Genomic DNA, 18298 nt, shown 5'->3' with positions numbered 1-18298 from the left:
AGTTACAAGGAAAGTTTCCACTGACATTGGTGAAAGAAATGTACTCATCTGGTAATTCCCTAGACCAATGGAATCACAGGTCCTTTGAGCTCAGTCTAATAAAAAACAAACAAACCAAAACCAAAACCAAAAACCATGGTCAACTCTTACCAGCTTACTCTGCACCTTTCCCTGCCCTATTTACTTAATTTGTAAAATGTGGGTAAGAGGTCTGGAAATCTTAAAGTGCTAGACATGAGTTAATATTGCTGTTATTATGATGATCAAAGCATCTGGCTATGTGCTGAGGGACATAAAATGAGGAACAAAACAGGGTCCTTTCCTCAAGGAATTAAAATTCTAACACAAGAAGTAAGACGAAAAACCAAATAATTCAGTTTGGGTTGGATGAGGCAGTTCTAGGTAGAAAATAAAGTGTCTGCTTCTACTCTCAGCTTCCTCTTGGAAAGTTATTTTATGCTCCAGTAACAGAAAGGGAAGGTAGCTAGTTAAATACTGAAGCAAAAGATAGGCTGAGCCCACTAACCATGATTTTGAAAGCAGATTTCCATATTCCTGCCGGACTTCTTTCATTTAGCTCTGAATTTCACAGTCCTTTCCCTTGGCCTCAGAGGTTCAGCAGGCGTCAAAGGGACAACAGGCTATACCAGTGCCAGTTACCTAGACTTTATAAACTTTTACTTAGACCAAAGTGGAAAAAAAAACCCAAAACAAACAAAAAATCCTAAACTAAGTGGAAACTCATTAGTAAACGAAGAGAAGTATCACTCTATGCTTAGGTTGTCAATTATGTTAAAGAAAGGAATATTTCATGGATAGAAGGGTTGAACTACATGACTTCAGATTCTATGAACCCACCATTATTAATAAGCACAGTTTATGAACAGCAGGTAGGGAGAATATAGATAGCCCTTCTCCATCTTTTGTTTTAGGATGGGTCTTACGTGTGGGGTTCAAGTTCAACTCTGGGATAATTTGGCAAACCGTCAAAAGCCGGTATTGGGGGAATGGATGGGGCCATGGTGGGGACCTCAGTACCAAGTGCATGAGGACCGGATGTCTTTAGGACCAGGGGGAGCCGCCTTTTCCCAGTGCAGGGCGGTAAATTCCTGTCAACCTAGTCTGAGATCTGTTTTTCCTCCTGCTTCTGCCGCCCTCATATTTCTAGCCACCCGTTCTGTCTTAGAGCTCCAGCCCCGGGCTGGCGGCTGGATGTCAGGAGCGCCACAGGGTGGGGAGGCAGCAGCAGTGGTAGCAGTTGGGACTGATCGTCCAGCTCCTCGGCCGCTGCAGAGGCAAAGTTGGCTGCCGTGGTCGTGCAGGGGTTGGGACTGCTTTTGCTTCTTTCTCCCTCCTTCTCCTCCACCTACTGGGGAGCGGGGCAGCTGTCCTCTCAGGCACGCACTTTGCGATGCTCTCTGAGTCTGGAGGCGCGCACAGCGGCCATCCCTCGCGCTTGCCCCTCACTGGGCTCCAAGCTTCTTGATTCCGAACCCACCCTCCTTTCCCTGTGAGCTTGGGAGGGTTCTCTTCGCTCCACCTCTAGAGAAGCCCCGTGCTAGCTTCTTCCCCGCCTCTTCCTTCGCCCCTCAGGGCTCCCTAGAATCTACCAAGCTGCTGCCCCGCGCCCGGGGCTCCCTGTGGCGCTCCGGGCGGCGCAGGGCTCCGGGTGCGGGTAAAGAAACCAGAGAAGAGCGGCCGCAGCCCTCTCAGGGAGCCAGCTTAGAGCTAGCGTGGGAGACAAGAAGAGCGGGGCGTCTCATTGACCTGCGTACCCTGGCTAACTGGAGGAAGGTTCTGCTCTCTCCCTACTGTTCCGCTGGTTGCCCTGGGGTGCAGCTACTGGGTCACCTTGTTTCCGGTAAGTCCCCCCTCCCACCCCTGCCTTTGCCGCACGGGTCGGTGAATGCAAAGATGGGCGGGTGGAAGGGAAGATATGGGTGGGGGGAAGGTGTTCTCCGAGAGGGCGGGGGATACACAGACCCATAGATTGCCTGCCCTCCTCCCTACCTGAGAGCCGCCGACTGGCGGGATAAAAAGCGTGCCCAGTGACTGGACTAGCTTTACTGGGTCGGAGGGGGTAACGCTGAACTGAGCGCAGGATTGTGCGCGCCAGGTCTGAGGGGAAAGAACTGTGGTTGTGGAGGCTGGGTAAGTCCAGATTGTCGTGATTAAGAAGTGGGGAGGCTTTGTGATGGGCAACCCCCTACATATGTTGCCAGATCCCCAGAAAGGGTACTGCCAGTGCGGTATAAACAGAGCCAGGGTCCGGGGGTGGTGGTGAAGTCTCAGCGCTGCAGCCTGGCACCCCACCAAGCATCCTGGGAGAGCTCTGGGAACTGGGTGATTTTGTTCCCCTTGGGTATTCTGGTCAGATCCAGACCTTAGGAGAGAAATAGAGGTGGAGTCCTGCCTGCACTGTTACGCGTGGTGGGTCTGAAACTGACTAGCTAGGGGCAGAGGGGATTGAAGGTATTTGAATGGGTCATGGATTGGGGGTGGGGCATAATTTGGGATTGCCACAGAATACAAAACCAAATGGGACAGTGGATAGTAGAATGGAGCTAGATGTGCTGAGCCAGACTGTGAGGTATGGTGGGATTGAACTAGGACGGGAAAAAAAAAAAAGCAACCACGAGTGGGACAGAGGAGAAGTGAGTATGGGGAACGGTAACAGAACTGAGGATTCCTAAATGGCACCTGGGGCCAGAAAGTCGCCAGTGGCCAGATAAGTCCTATTTCCCATCCACGAGCAGAGCCGACTGGCACCTTGCCCTTTGTGCAGCGCCAGGAGCCAAGCTCGTTAGGAGCTGTCCTGATCTTAGGGGCTCCTGGGAACTGCAAATCAGTGACGGCTCTTTGAATGAACATTCACTGACTACACTGCACCAGCCTCTGGGCTCCTGGGTTTACCTGTGCCTATACCTTTACAAAGTGCTGTGATTTTTTTAAAAAAAGTTCCTAATCTATCTCTTGCTCTGTGTCTCTGGCTTGATTTTGTACAGGTTGCCCTTTAATTGGGTCTTTTAAATCTAGAGAAACTTGTAGGGAGGGTGAGGAAAGACTTAGCGATTCTGCTGGTCCATGCAAGACAAACTCTGGCCAGGTTATTTCTTTGAACATCCCTCATCCTGAGCCAGTTTAAACACCCTAATTCTGGTTGAAATGCTCTTCCTTTCTTTTCTGAACTGTGATGGGGATGAGTTTCTTTAACTTACACAATGTCTTTTCCCCCCTATTGTCGTAGCCCTTAGATAGTTGATGACTTTCAATAAAGCAGGGCAAGGACATGTGTGTGTGTGTGTGTGTGTGTGTGTGTGTGTGTGTGTGTGTGTGTGTGTGTGTGTTGGAGGAGAGCTCGCGATGAAGGGAAATTCAATTTACCCATGTCCCTAAGCTTAGCTTTGAAACCTGGTAGTCAAGTCAAAGAGTACGCAGCCATCCATCTCTTCTGCTTATGTTTTGGGCACAACCTCTGAACTGCTGATTGCTGCGGTCTTAGCAAACCTGCAGATATGTGAGTTTAACAAAACAGATCAATTAAAAAATCCTTCCAAGATAAGATTCCCTGTACAGGGCACAGTGCCTCAGACATAATTTCTATCAAAGGGTCATTGTCTGATGGTGCTTGCTTCTAAGGGCAGGTGCATAAATAAACTGCAGAGGTGGCAATATGTCAATGCATATTAACTAGAAAAAGGCATTGGAGAAGAAAGGAGCTATAGCTAAATTCCTGTAGCAGGACTGAAAATAGGGTGTCTGGAGAGCTATATCTGAATGCTTCAAAGAGAGAAAATTTCAAGATTTAGTGTGGGTGGAATGGTCTGTCCCATATAGGTTCCCCTTCTACATATTCTTTTTAAGATGTAGGTGGTTTTTTGTTTGGTTTGGTTTGGTTTTGTCTGTTGGTTGTGCTTTTCTCCCTTTATCACTACCTGGAAATTCATCAGGTGATGAGTACAGTGTTAGGGGAAAGAAAAGAGGTGATGTGATCCTTTAAAAAGGTTGTTGTAAAGTACAGTTGGTTTAATTCAAGGAGAAGAAAATGATGTAACAATTCCTATTTTGGTAAAGAAAAAAGCTTATGTTTCCTTGAAGTACAGAAAAATGGGGTAATAATGACTTAATTCTGGGAGGGGAGAGGAGAGAGACAAAGACAGAGATAGAGGCAAAGAGAAAGACAGAAAGGAAAAGAAAGATGGGGGACAGGGGTAGAGGCAGATAGCTACTTGGATCCAAAAGAATGCACAAATAAGCAGTGATAGGAAAGTGATAGGAAAAGGAATAAAGTAGAGAAAATGAACAAGAATCTGTTTTGCTCTTCAAATAGATTAAAATCCAATTCAGAAATCATCAGAGACTAATTTCTCCAACATTGAGTATTAACATCAATTAAAAAGTGTTTTGCTGGGCTTAAAACTAATGAGGAATATCCCCTACCTAATCCTTTCTTGGGAGTTGTAATAGTTTGCCTGTCTCCCTATTGGTTGTCTTTCTGATGAGGAAATTTTAGTTTTTGTGAATCTGAGATTTCAAACTTGTTTTTAAGAACTGTAGGTATGATTTGGATATGCTTCATGTTCATGATAAAAAAAATCAGTGTGCCTTTTGAGTTGTTACTTGATTGCCCGTATTTATTTTTGAATATGGTTTCTATTGTCTTGAAAATAATTATTAATATATTAAAATTTCTCAGAAGTTAGTGTGAAAGTGTTGTCTCCTTCCTCATAAATACAGATGTCACTTAAATTAGATGTATTCTTAAAAGTTGTTAATCACTTTTTGGGGGCTATAATTAATCATATTTTAAATGCACTATTTAAAGAAACCATTTATATTTAAATCATCTATAATTTTACACTAGGTTCAGATTTTACAATCTTTGATTTTCTTCTATGATTTTTCTATTTCAAAGCCCGACACACACTCCTGCTTTTTGGATCCTTTCCAATAAACATTTTCATAAAGTCCTACTCTAGTGTGATTCCTCATTCTATGGGTTCCACACTATAAGATTGTTCCAACTTTTAAGTAGTGAACTCCTGGAGATAAATAGGTCATACATACATGCATACATAAATACATACATACATACTTATGAGGGAAAAAAGGAAGAAAAAAGAAAAAAAGAGAGCAAAGGAATGAGGAAAGGAGAGAAGAGAGGAGGGGACAGAGGTAAAAAAGGAAGAAAAATAAGAAGGAGGGAATATAACTAATAAGTTTCAGGTACTATGTTAGGCATACAAACACAAATGATATGGTTTTGCCATTAAGGAGATAGTATTCTAATGGAGAAAGGCAATACTTAAAGGTAATCTCTAAAAATGAATTGCCATACAATTGACCACTACAGATGATGCTCAATATATAACCATAATCAGACACCTTTGAATTAAAGGGTACAGACAATGAGAAGGAAATCCTATAATTATGGAATTTGTACCTGGAGGGCACCTGTGCAATAATGTTTTATTTCTTTTTCATTTGATATATGAAGAAACTTCAGCCCAGATAGGTAAAATGAAGTGTCCTTTCCAAGGTGCATAGTAGAACTTAAATCAAACTCAAAATTTCCTGACTTCAAATCCACTGTCTTTTCCAATGGACCATATACCCCCCCAAACCCCCAATCTTGTACCTAGAACCCAAACCAAAACTCCTTCCTCACCTACTATTAGAACTTTCTTGGATCAAATGCATTTTTTTCTAAATAACAGATTACTTTAGCATTTCAATAATATGGGGTAGGGGAGAAACTTTATGGATATTCTTCATTAGTTACTATTGATTGTGGTGATTTCTTTGCATCATTTGATACATTGGGGGGGGGGGGACACACAGCTAGGTGGTGTAGTGGTTAAAGCATTGGCCCTGGATTTAGGAGGAACTGAGTTCAAATCTGGCCTCAGACACTTGACACTAGCTGCCTGGCCCTACACAAGTCACTTAACCCTCATTGCCTGGCCAAAAAAAAAAAAAAAAATGCATTGGCCACCCTTTCCTTATGCATATTTTCTCCTACTTTAACTTCCATGGCACCACACTATCTTTATTTTCTTCTTGCCTCTATGAACACTACTCTTCTTTGCTAGATCTTCAATGTCCCCTTTTCCTTCAAATATACAAATCATTTAGGTCTGCTTCTTGATCCTCCTTCCTTTATATCCTCATATGATCTTCTTTGGTGAGACCATCTAATTCTTTGTTTTCAACTCTCTCTTTAATAAATATCACTTCCACATTTTTCCCTCCAAGCTTGACCTCTCTCCCAAGCTCTAATCATGTATTTTAAATTCCCTCCAATGATACATGTGGATGCACTACTAGTTTATCAAAATCAATTTCTCATAAAGCCAAATTAATTTTTTTCTTCATCAAATTTCATACTTTCAATGTAAGCCTCCTCTGATGCTTACCATTCATGTGGCTTGTTTCTTTTATTAAATAACATACCATTTTGTTCTTTGCTTTTTGGATATCTCTTCAAACCTCTCAACATTGTTTATTTGATAGTAGAACCAAATTTGCTGTCTATAGAGCATGCGTCCTGAGTACCTTACTGTATGTCAGCAAAACATGGACTACGTATACTGGCCAAGAGAAGAAGCTTAACAGCTTCCACATGTGCTGCCTTCAGGACATCCCTGGCATATCTTGGTCAGATAGGATCACCAACACAGAAGTGCTCCAACGTGCACAACTTCCGAGCATCTGCATGTTACTGAAACAAAAACTGCTGTGCTAGCTTGGTCATGTGCACCGCATGCAAAACAGGAGCTTTCCTAAAGACCTACTCTATGGCAAGTTAGCCTCAGGCCAAAGACCTGCTAGACACCCCCAGCTTCACTACAGAGATGTATTCAAGCGAGACTTAAGGGCTCTGGGAATAGACATCAGCAGCTGGGAGGAGATGGCCAAGGACCGCGCCCCATGGAGTTCAGTACTCAGGAGCAGCTTGCGCACAGCTGAGATGGGCCTTCAAGCTTGGGAGGAAGAAAAACGAATGAGATGCAGGAACCAACGGGCAACAGAGAGCGCAGTTTTCCGATGTCTTCAGCAGGAGCTGTGACTCCGTTATAGGACTGCACAGCCACACTGTGGCCTGTGACTCTTCAAGGTGCTGATCCATGGTTATCCGTGACTGGTGGAAGCCTAAAATAAACTAGTTTGTTTATACATTTCATCTCCCTATCCTACTTAATGTCCCTACAGGGGGAAACAACTTTTTATGTTTTTTTCTTTATATCTCAGAGTATATAAAAAATAGATAATCAAAGCCATGTAGGAACATTGAGAACTAGATAGTATGCCCTTTATCTTACCTGCTATACTAGTCATCACAAATATGCCTTCAGTGAGTTTACAGAAAAGATTATAAACCAATATTTTATTCTAATGCAAAGAACATTTTTTCTACTTTCCTAGTAGTTGGTCATGTGATGTTTAAAATCTAATGTGTATGTCCTTACCTTCCCCCGCCCTGTAGGCGGGAAGAAGTAGCTACAGTTTACTTATAAATTCAGCAACACTTTAGGCTTTTGAGCATTTATTGAAGTAAATTAGGGATTAGCAAAGAGAGAGAGAGAGAGAGAGAGAAAGCCGCCTTCACTTAGGTATCCAAGAGACAACACGTGAAGTTCTGAAAGTTAGGAAACCTGGCTACGTTCCTCCTCCTTCTTCCACCATGAGCTGCTTCTTGAACCAAAGAGAGCAAGTCCCAGCTGGTTCTCCCGGGAGCCACCTACGGAACAGGAAGCAGGGCAGTCCCCACACACAGCTCCAAGCTAATTGGCTGGTCCATTGATTGACATGACTTACAGGTGGTTCTATGAATAGAGGTAATTTACTGAAGCCAGGCTGACCTTTAGAAAAGGTCATCTCAATGTCTTTCTCAGCAGTGGGGGTGGCACCCTGGTTCTCAGAGTCAAACATTAAACGTAAAGGAACAATTGCAGGACAATGACTTTTCCTAGGATTGTGCTGAACTCCATAGATTGTATGATGAGAAAAATGAGAATGAGACTGAGAATTATCATAATCAAAATAATAGTAGTAATAATAAATGGTTTAATTTTCAGTGGGTTTGAACCTGTCTTCTAGATTCCAGGTTTAATACTCTACCTACATTACTCTACTTACCACATTTGTATTGCCACAATATTTAGTTCAGTTCTTTACAAATAATGATGATGATAATAATAATAAAATAAAGTTTTATATAATTTTAATGCTTGCAAAATCTTTTATATATACTATATCTTACTTCATTTGATCTTCATGAGAGCCTTGGAAGGTCTTCACTGTTACTATCCTAGTTTTATAGTTGACAAAACTGAGGATGACAGAAGTTAAGCAACTTGCTTAAAGTTATATAGCTAGAAAGTATATGAGACAGGATTTGAACTCTGGTCATCCTGACACTGAATTCAGTACTTTACCCACTGTATCACCCAGAAGCCTAATACACATTCACAAAATTCTTGAACAGCACTTCCCAAACTTTATTTCATCCTCTGACTTGCTTGTTTCTCTTAAGGACACTAAGATTTTTCTAGCAACTAAGATTTTTAAAACTTGCAGAAGCCATCAATTATCCCTTCTCATATATCCCAACATTTAACCTATTGCTAAGGTCTATATATTCAATTTTTAAAATGTTTTTGAGGGAAAAGGACCTACATGTACAAAACTGTTTATAAAAACTCTTTTTGTGGTGGCAAAGAATTGTAAATTGAAGGAATGCCCATCAATTGGGGAATGACTAAACAATTCTGATATATGAATGTAATGGAATACAGCCTATAAAAAATTATAAACAGGCAGATTTCAGAAAAAAACCTGGAAAGACTTACATGAACTGATGTGGAATGAAGTGAGAAAAAACAGAACATTGAACATAGTAACAACAACACTGAGGGATGATCAACTACAATAGACTTAGCTCTTCTCAGTAATACAATGATCCAAGACAATTCTAAAAGATTCATGATGGAAAATGCTCTCCACATCCAGAGAAATAACTGTAGAGTCTGAATGCAAGTCAAAACATACTATTTTAACTTTGTTTTGTTTTCTTTTGTTTTTTGTGGTCTTCTCCTTTTGGTCTATTTCTTCTTTCACAATACAACTACTGTGGAAAGATATTTAAAATGATTGCACAAGTATAAACTATATCAGATTACTTGTCTTCTTGGGGAGGTAGGAGAGGAGAGATGGAGGAAGAAAAATTTGGAATGCAAATTCTTGTAAAAGTGAATATTGAAAACTATCTTTACATGCAATTGGAAAAAATACTATTAAAAATAAAAAAGAAACATCTTTATATACTTCCTATTCTCATCCCACCATCCTAATTCAGACCCTTTTCACCTCTATCCCGAACTTTTGCAATAATACTTTAACTGCCCTGTAAACTTCCAGTGTGCTCAAACTTCCATTCACTGCCAGAAAAATCTTTCTACTGCACAACTCTGATGTTTTCACTTCTCTTTTAAAAAATCTTCAGTCTATGCATCATCTGTCAATGTAACTTCAAACTTCTCAATATGGATTTCAAGGTCCTACAGTTTGGATTCATCTTTCTAGTTCCATATTTTGGCCAAACTAGATTTTTTGCTGTTTCTTTCACATTCTCTGTGTTCTTTCCTCACGTATCTCTATTTTTTTGGTTGCTCATGCTTTTCTCTCTGTCAGAAATGTACTTCCCTTTATCTCCATCTTTGGAAATCCTATTCAGCCTTGACAGCCCATATAAAATGCTTTCTCTTTTATAGAAAGCTATACCTCCCACCACTGGATCTTATTCTCCTTCTTTTATCCCTCTAGCATCAGAATTGCAGAATCTAAGAGTTGGAAAGTACCTCAGACTTTCAAACCAAAACTAAACCAAATTGTCTCTCTAACATACAAAGAATAAATAAGATTTATATAGTATTTTAAGGTTTACAAGGAGCTTCATATGTGTTATCTCTTTGATCCTCAAAACAACCTCATGAGGTAGATGAGGCATTTCCCCCATTTTACAAATGAGAAAATTAAGAAGTTAAGTGGATTTCTCAGTTTCTTATCACTCATAATTATGTGAGACAGGTTTTATACTCAGGTCTTCCTGATTCTAAGTCTGGTACTCTACACATTGTACCACCTAGGTTCATATCAACACATGTTTATCCCTTAATTTTTTACCAACTTCTAGTTTTACCAACTACCAAATCATACCATTACATTTTGGTTAGATTTAACTGTTAAGAAATGTTTCTTTATAGTAAACCAAAATATGCTTCTCTATGAATTCTACCCATTCTTCATATCCCTTCATACCAAGCATACAACTTCAATCCTTCTTCTGCATGATATTCCATTATGACTAAGCCAAAAGCACTTTCTTTGAAACTTTTTAATATCATATAAACTCTGCCCTATTACAGTTGTTTGTGCTGCTACTGAACTAAAAGTTCCTCGATGAGAGGGAATTTGTTTTACTCATTTTACCTGATACCACAATGTACAATGTCTTAACCATTATAGGTGATAATTTCCTGTTTATTGGTGCTAAAGTTCAAAAGCAGAAAGTGATATGTGCTATTGATCCAAAACCTTCTTTTATGTCATTTTATTTAACTGTATATATTTGTGTTCAAATGTTTGTTGGGTTCTCTATTCTGATTTAAAGAGTATTAATAAACAAATTTAGCCAATGGAATACACAATACTATATTTGGACTAAAGACTTAAAGAAAAGACTAAAGACCTAGTATCATTAGAGTTGTGACACCATCCTTTAAATAAATATTTAAGATATTATTGAGGAGGAGCTACTCTTCTCATAAATTGTTGTTATTGTTCATTCCTTTCAGTTGTGTTTGATTCTTTATGACTCCTTTTGGGGTTTTCTTGGCAAAAATACTGGAGTGGTTTGCTGTTACCTTCTCTGGCTCATTTTACAGATGAGAAACTCAGGTAAATAAGGTTTAGTTATATACCCAGGGTCACATAGTTAATGTGTCTAAAGCCAGATATAAATTCAGGAAGACTCATCTTCCTGACTTCAAATATGGCTTTCTATCCACTGTGCCACCCAGGCAGGCCCCCTTCAATTTCATTGTGTATTATTTTTATTTATTTATTTATTTTTTTGCAGGGCACTGAGGGTTAAGTGACTTGCCCAGGATCACAGAGCTAGTAATTGTTAAGTGTCTGCTTCCAGATTTGAACTTATGTCCTCCTGAATCCAGGGCCGGTACTTTATCTACTGTGCCACCTAACTGCCCCCTGTATATTATAATTCTAAAAAAAATCACAGATTTAAAAATGCAAGCATAAAACCACAAATAAAAGGTAGGATTGTGATAAACAAACTTATAGCCCATGTGCATTTAGACAATTTATTTTAAATGAGGATAAACATTTATTTTCTTTAGAGATGTTTTTGATCACTAACCTCTGAAATAGTTTTGGGTTTGAAGTCCATTGTCTGTATGGATTGGCTCTTTTTGGTAACAGAAAATGGATGAATTCTTTCAGAATCATATTTGATAAGAACACCAGAGAGCTTAAAGGACTTCAGAAGTACAGTGTCTAGAAGGGAAGAATTGTTTGTGATCTCTACAGGTGCATTACCTTCTTTCAGAAAACTCTGTATGATTTTGGCACAATACCTCTTTTAATGTATTTAGTGTCCTGAGAATTAAAGGAGCTTCACAGGATAAAAAATTTATTCTGTTCCATAGTGAAAGATTGAGCTCATTACTTTAGCTTTTATAGTGTTATTATGAGGTAGATGCTTTTATCTTCATTTGAGGAATGGAGAATATATAAATAAATGAATTCAACAAATATCTGAAGAGCTCCTGACTTTTCTGTGTCACATAGATCAAAGTGTCTTAATTTTTTTTTATTTTTCCATTTGATAGGAAAATACCAGTATGTGAGCAGTAACTTGGAATGGAGGAGATGTTTCCCAACTTGTTGCATGAATTCAAAAGCAGATAAAATTATGATTGTGATATATAGGGAAATCACATTTCTCTGAGCAGTTGATTCAAAAAGCCTCATGAGAGATGTGTACAGAAAGACTTTGTTACAAGAGCTAAACACTCAATATTTTCCTCATTTTCTTAGTCTGTCCCTGGTAAGGTTGCACTACATGGAAGCTTAGTGGCTTGAAAGAGTTGTAGTTACCTCTCTTAAGCGACTTGTTATTTATAAACTACATGGGACACTAGATCTCTCTCTAGATTCTGAAGTGTCACTTTTAAATAGGGAAGCTTAGTTTGGAAACACCATATTATCATCACTATCAATGAGAGAGGGGAGCAAAATAAGCAACATTAAGCCACTGAACATATGGTCATTAAGTTTATTAAAACAACAAAAAAACTAAAATATAAACATGAATCTATCCATGCACCTGTATTTTAAAACTGAATTGGCAGGAGGCCCAGGAGAGAAAGTATGGCTGTTTATATAAACTTAGTGTTTCATGTAGCTGTATGCATATCTCTGGAAATTAAACTTGAATATGGTTGACTTTTGCAAGCATTCATTTCAGAAAATAACTTCAAGTAGTTTTATATAAAGACGTGAGTGTGTATCATGTGAAAGATGTCTTCTAATCTTAGCATTACAACCAAAATTAGATTTGTATCACATCTTAAAAGTTAGGCTAAAATACCTTTAAATAAATCATAAGTGAACCAGTAATGGTACCGAATAGTCCAAAAAAGCTTAGATAAGTTTATATATGTTATTTCTTTTATGAAAAAATGAAAGCACTTGTGTCACAATATGAAAATTGTCAGTCAAAATAAAATGTTAGAAGCAAAAAAAAAAAAAGAGAGACAAGACAAAGAAACAAACCTTTATTGAATGCCTCCTATGTGCCAGGCACTGTGCCAAGATAGCAGAGGATACCAGGTAACAAAGAGCATACAGATATGGAAAATAATAATGGTAATACTTTGCCAATCTGTGATTTCATCATCACCATCATCTTGATACCTCTCTTCAATTGAATAGCTCACAGACCCTTCTCCTCGTTAGTAGATTTTTGGAAATTGTTGTGGTGAGTTAAAACAAACATGACCTCACCAATGCATAAATCAAATAAAAATATAGTAACACAAATAGTTCTACTTGTTACATTTATATATAAACATAGAATCAAGGAACTCAGCTGCATCGCCTCAGAGGCATGAGTGCTGAATCCTTTGGGTTTCTTTCAGTATACAATATACAAACATTGTCTTTTAAGATCTCAGTCTTTCAGTCCAATGCAATGCCAATCACTGTCACTTTAAAGTTCTTTGCTGTTGAAGATGAAACAGCTGTAGGATAGTGAGTATGCTATGTATTTTAAGTGGTTGCCTCTACAGGTGAGTAAAAAAAAAACTTGCTGGGTTAATGTGAACCATGTGGCAAGTGCTTTTTTTGTTTGTCTCATCATTCTTGCATTTCATGATTTAATAAATACTGTAGTGTTTGTTGAATCTGGCCTCACAATGTATAACCATTCAAAATGGATGCCCCTTCACTCTCAGTTCAGCTCCTTCAACAGCTCTTGAAGCACGGTTTATTACATTGCCCCAACTCCAGTCAAATGATACAAACATTTGAGAAAGAGATGAAACCATTTTAGTGCCAGCTTTGAAAAATGAGGCCATAAAATATTCTACCATTGGAAAAAACATAACCCAAAACTTATCTTGTTCTATTTTGTGTTTTATGAGACTATTCTGAGGATGTTAATACATTATATCTTGGAGAAGAAGAACATTTTAAAGATCCCTAATAGGATAGCATCTTAGAATGGCATTGAAGAAACTAAGAGCCAAACTAGGAGAAAGAGTTTCATAAAAAATCTATCAGAGTATTTTATGATTAGATAGGGCTTGTGAGGGTATCTACCCCACTTTCTTGATTTCAGTAAGATTGGTATCCAAAGTACTTCAGTCAGATGAAGAAGATGATTATAGCAACTATCCCTACTCCAAGTAGGTACATAGCACTTCCAGATTTGCAAAGTATTTTGCAGAAATTATCTCTTTTGATATTCACTAGAAGCTTCTAAGCTAAGGATTTTATCCCCATTTTAAAGGTGATAAAACTGAATTAAACTCAGAAAGGTGAAGTCACTTGACCATAGTTACACAATTAGTAAGTGTCAGAAGCAGGATTTTTATACAAGATCTCCAGGGAACATGTTCTTCAAGTATATTAATAACAAAATCTAGTATAGATTTCCAATATTTCCTTATGTCTAAATTTAAATTGCATAGGTTAGAGCTTATCAATATTCCCCCTAGTCTCCTTATTACTACTATTTATTATAATGACTTACCTTTGTGATTAAAAAAATTCTTCCCAACAGCTCTGGTAGGTAGTACAATGTGTTATTCCTCTTTTACAGATGAATATACTGAGGCTTAGAGAATATGATTTGTCCAGTTACGTAACTAGTAAGTGGAGCAGAGATGTAGACAGAAATCTGGTTAATCTATTGGATTTCTTATAATACTACCTTGCATTATTGGAGAAGGGGAACCAATGTTCATATTTGGTAATTATTACTAAAATCATCCTCTAAAATAGATGATTTAACTTCTTTGAATCCATCCTTGCAAAAAATTTTCAGTAATTATTAACTTCACATAAATTTCTCTTGGCCCAAACTACTAGTGAGCTCTTCCTTCCACCCATATACTCATTCCAGTTGTTGCATATAACAAGTCCTAAATAAATATTTATATATAGCACCTTCTATTGTCAGAGACCCTGGCTGCAAAGTCAGCAGACAAAATTATAGTAGAAATCTCCCAGACAGAAGAAAGTAGATAACATCTTGATAAAGATCACAAAGCTGAGCAGGTAAAATAGAGCTGTGATTCAATTGCACAGGCAACTGCTACAAATTCATTCCATTCATGGTACAGCATCTACAAAGATCCTGATTTGTTTTTCTGACAATTTAATTTGAGAAAGTAGAAGTTCCAGTGACAACGGCGGCAATGATGATATTTATATAGCATTTTAAGATTTATTAATCATATTACATGTTATTTAATTTGATCCTCACAATAATCTTATAAAATGTGATATGCTATTATTTCCCCCATTTTACTGATGAAGAAACCAAGACAAAGAAGGAGTAAGTGACTTACTCAGGGTCATATAACTACTAAATGCCTGAAGCAGGCATTTATGCACTTTATGCAGTGTATTAATCTTGTGGTCCCAGACCTATTGGCATTTAGTAGGATTTACCCAGATTAGGCCATGCTACCTAGGGAAACCCTGTCCTTGGGATTCTAAGATAGTAGTAAATATATCCTAAATTTCTATACATAAACACAGACACCATTAAAATCAACCTCTTCCACACAAAAAAGAAGAGCCAAATACTGAATTTTCTCTAGGTTCACTGTCCACCTTTGAGACGTGTTCTTGCGCCATATAAATTTCCTGCTGACTTTAATGCTTGATTCCATCCATGTGAGATTTTCCCCATCTCCTTTGTATATTGAAAGCCAATTATGAGTTGTCTGGCAGCCTTTAACATTTATTATGGCTGAAAATATTATTGCCTTATGACTAGCCTGGTAACAATTCCGTATGAACTTAGCTAGGATATTTCTCAGATGGCAGACATCCAGGTCACCATAAACCCACATTCAGATTATTTACAGTCACAAAGAGCCTTACAGAATTTAGTATACCCTTCAAATATCCAGGATCACCATGATGCTATGGCAAGGTGTTGATAAAAGATGAGTGGAAGAAATTTTCTCCATTGTCCTTTTTCCCCCAATTAGTTTGGTCTTGAATACTGTTTTCCAAACCATCAGACTTCTAATTCAGTGAGATATATTAATTTCATATGTATACTGATCTAACTCACTCATGAAAGTAAAAGCAAAGAAAGTTGAATTTCATAAATGATACCTTAGTCCTTAGATGATCTTTTTAGAGTCTGTGTTGGGCGTTCTTGCATAAGATTTCATTGGTACAATTACCACAAATCTCAATGTTCTGGGTGTAGGTGTATTAGCCTGTGAATTGGAGCCTTAGATATATTTTTGGGTATTATATTCTATTCTAGAACCATGGAGCAAAATTGAATTTAAATTTTTTTTTTCAAGTGCAAGATGGTGCAGGTTTCTTTTCTGTTGCTAAACCTTGATTGTGAAGTACTTTTCTGGAAGACATGAGTACCTCATCCTCTTTGGTCATTCAAAAAAATGTTTGGGTTCCATGCTTCAGTAGTTGTGTTCTTGGTACACATACTGTATGCTCTAATTGTCATTGTTTTGTCATTTCAGTTGTGTCTCACCCCATTTGGATTTTTCTTGGAAAAGATACTAGAATGGTTTGCCATTTCCTTCTCCAGTTCATTTTACAGGTGAGGAAACTGAGGCAAACAGAGTTAAGTGAATCACCCAGGGTCACACAGCTAGTGGTGTCTCAGAACAGATTTTAACTCAGGAAGATGAGCATTTCTGACTCCACGCTCAGAACTCTATTCATTGCCCCACCTAACTGCCCTCAGGTTTATAATGTAGTACTGCATTTCATCAGTGTGACTAAATTCTCCACTGTTGTTTTTTCTTGATGCCTCAAAAAATGGTGTTTTTGAGTTTCTAGACTCTTGCTGATGAGTTTGAACTTAAATAGTTGATTGTAGAGGCCAGAGATATATCTTAATTATTGAAGTCATACTTAAAACTTTGGACTTTGGGAAAACTGGGCTGATCACACGTACACTTTGCCAGGATTTCCAAGGGGAGTCAAGATAAACTCTGGTGTATGAGGCCTGGAGTAGGACTTTACCAGAAGTCACCCTAATGAATGATCTGCATAAGGAGAGTTGTATGCCTCCCCTAAAACTTAAGCTTCAAATGGATAAGGTTTCTTTAATTTAAAAAATTTCTATCCTCATTTCCTTGCATTTATCAAGCATCTACTATATATACTGTAATATAAATGAAGGTGTTTCACAGATGTGTTTGGAATTAATTGGTGTTGGAAAACGTATAGATTCATATGTAGGCTTTGTGAGTAAGGGCAATGCCCTAGTGCTTTTAAAGAATGACTGTGATTTAGTTTTGAACTTTAAATCACAAAATGTATTTAAAGTAATCCCTGGGCTGCTGCCATACCAGGACAAGGTTGACTTTATTTTTTTCAGGTAGTCCATCAAAAAGCCAGAAACCCTCCAAATGACAGGAGGTCTTATAAAATCCAGTTTTATAACTTTCCAACACAAGTAGAAAAAAGGAAATGAGACTTTCCATGTATTAATTTAGGCTGATTAATTAAACTGAATAACTGGCTGTCAATTAGCCAGAATCCTATCTCTAGTTCTCCATCTTGTTCTTGTTTCTGGACATTTCACTGATTGTTGGTACCTTTGCTAGAGGTTAGGAAATGCTAATGAATGTGAGTCTCAAATTAGCCAGCATTGCTATTTACCTTATACAGATATCTTATTGTGATGTTATAAGTAACTTGAGTTATCTAAGGTTATGAAGACAGACTGTGAGTTCTGGCAGGTCCTACCAAGCAGCAGGGGTTGATTCTCACATTTTCACTGGACTCTTTCATCTGAGGAACTAGCTATGTTCAAGAGTTTCATCAGAGTAAAACCACAATATGATTATTTTGGCTAGGCCAACTCCAACCTCCCCCAATTCCAAATTTGCCTCTGAATAGTGGTCAAAAGGCTTTTCTTTAAGTGCATATCACCATGTCACTCATCTAATCAATGACATTCAGTGGGCACCTATTAATTATAGGAACACATATAAACTGTTTTATTTGGCATTCTATATTTGCCATCATTAAACATAACTACCCTTCAAGAATTCAACTATACTGGCCAGTTTTCTATTCCTCACAAACAACACTCCATCTCCATGTCTTTGCATGTTGTACTGTCTGTCTCCCTTACCAAGATTAATTTCCCTTCTTACTTTATCTCTAAGATTCATAGGTTCATTTAGGTCTCAACAAGAGGCCTAATTCTCCTATCCCTTAATAATCCCACCTAATCCACAGTTAGGGAATATGACTTGGCTGCAGAACCAGCAAAGGATATTGAGAAAAGGAAGTATCAGACTGGTAGGAGGACAGTCAGGAGAGAACAGTTTTATGAACACTTACAGGGAAGGGGTTATCCAGGTGAAAAAGGTGTTCAACAGTATCAAAAGCATCAAAGAAGTCAAGAAAAATGAGTATTGAGGGGGGAAAGCTACTTTGATTTGTCAATCAAGTGAGCATTGGTGACTTTGGAGAAAATAGTTTC

General features: G+C 38.3%; 1 protein-coding gene across 3 annotated transcripts in view; it reads left to right on the top strand.

Moving 5' to 3' along the window:
- Positions 1-1116: 1116 nt before the first annotated feature.
- Positions 1117-18298, top strand: part of SYNDIG1 (synapse differentiation inducing 1) — a 300390-nt gene continuing 283208 nt past the window's right edge. For 2 of the 3 annotated variants that reach the window (XM_043989432.1, XM_043989430.1), the window contains exon 1: positions 1117-1861. The gene's annotated coding sequence lies outside the window, so the exon portion shown is untranslated. Of the gene's footprint in view, positions 1862-1993; positions 2152-18298 lie in introns of those variants that run through there. The other variant, XM_043989431.1, reaches the window with a different exon arrangement.

This window comes from Dromiciops gliroides, chromosome 2, assembly GCF_019393635.1.
Source record: "Dromiciops gliroides isolate mDroGli1 chromosome 2, mDroGli1.pri, whole genome shotgun sequence".
In the NCBI taxonomy this organism is placed as follows: Eukaryota; Metazoa; Chordata; class Mammalia; order Microbiotheria; family Microbiotheriidae; genus Dromiciops; species Dromiciops gliroides.
Note: the sequence above shows the minus strand (reverse complement) of the source record. Positions and strands in the feature narration are given on the sequence as shown.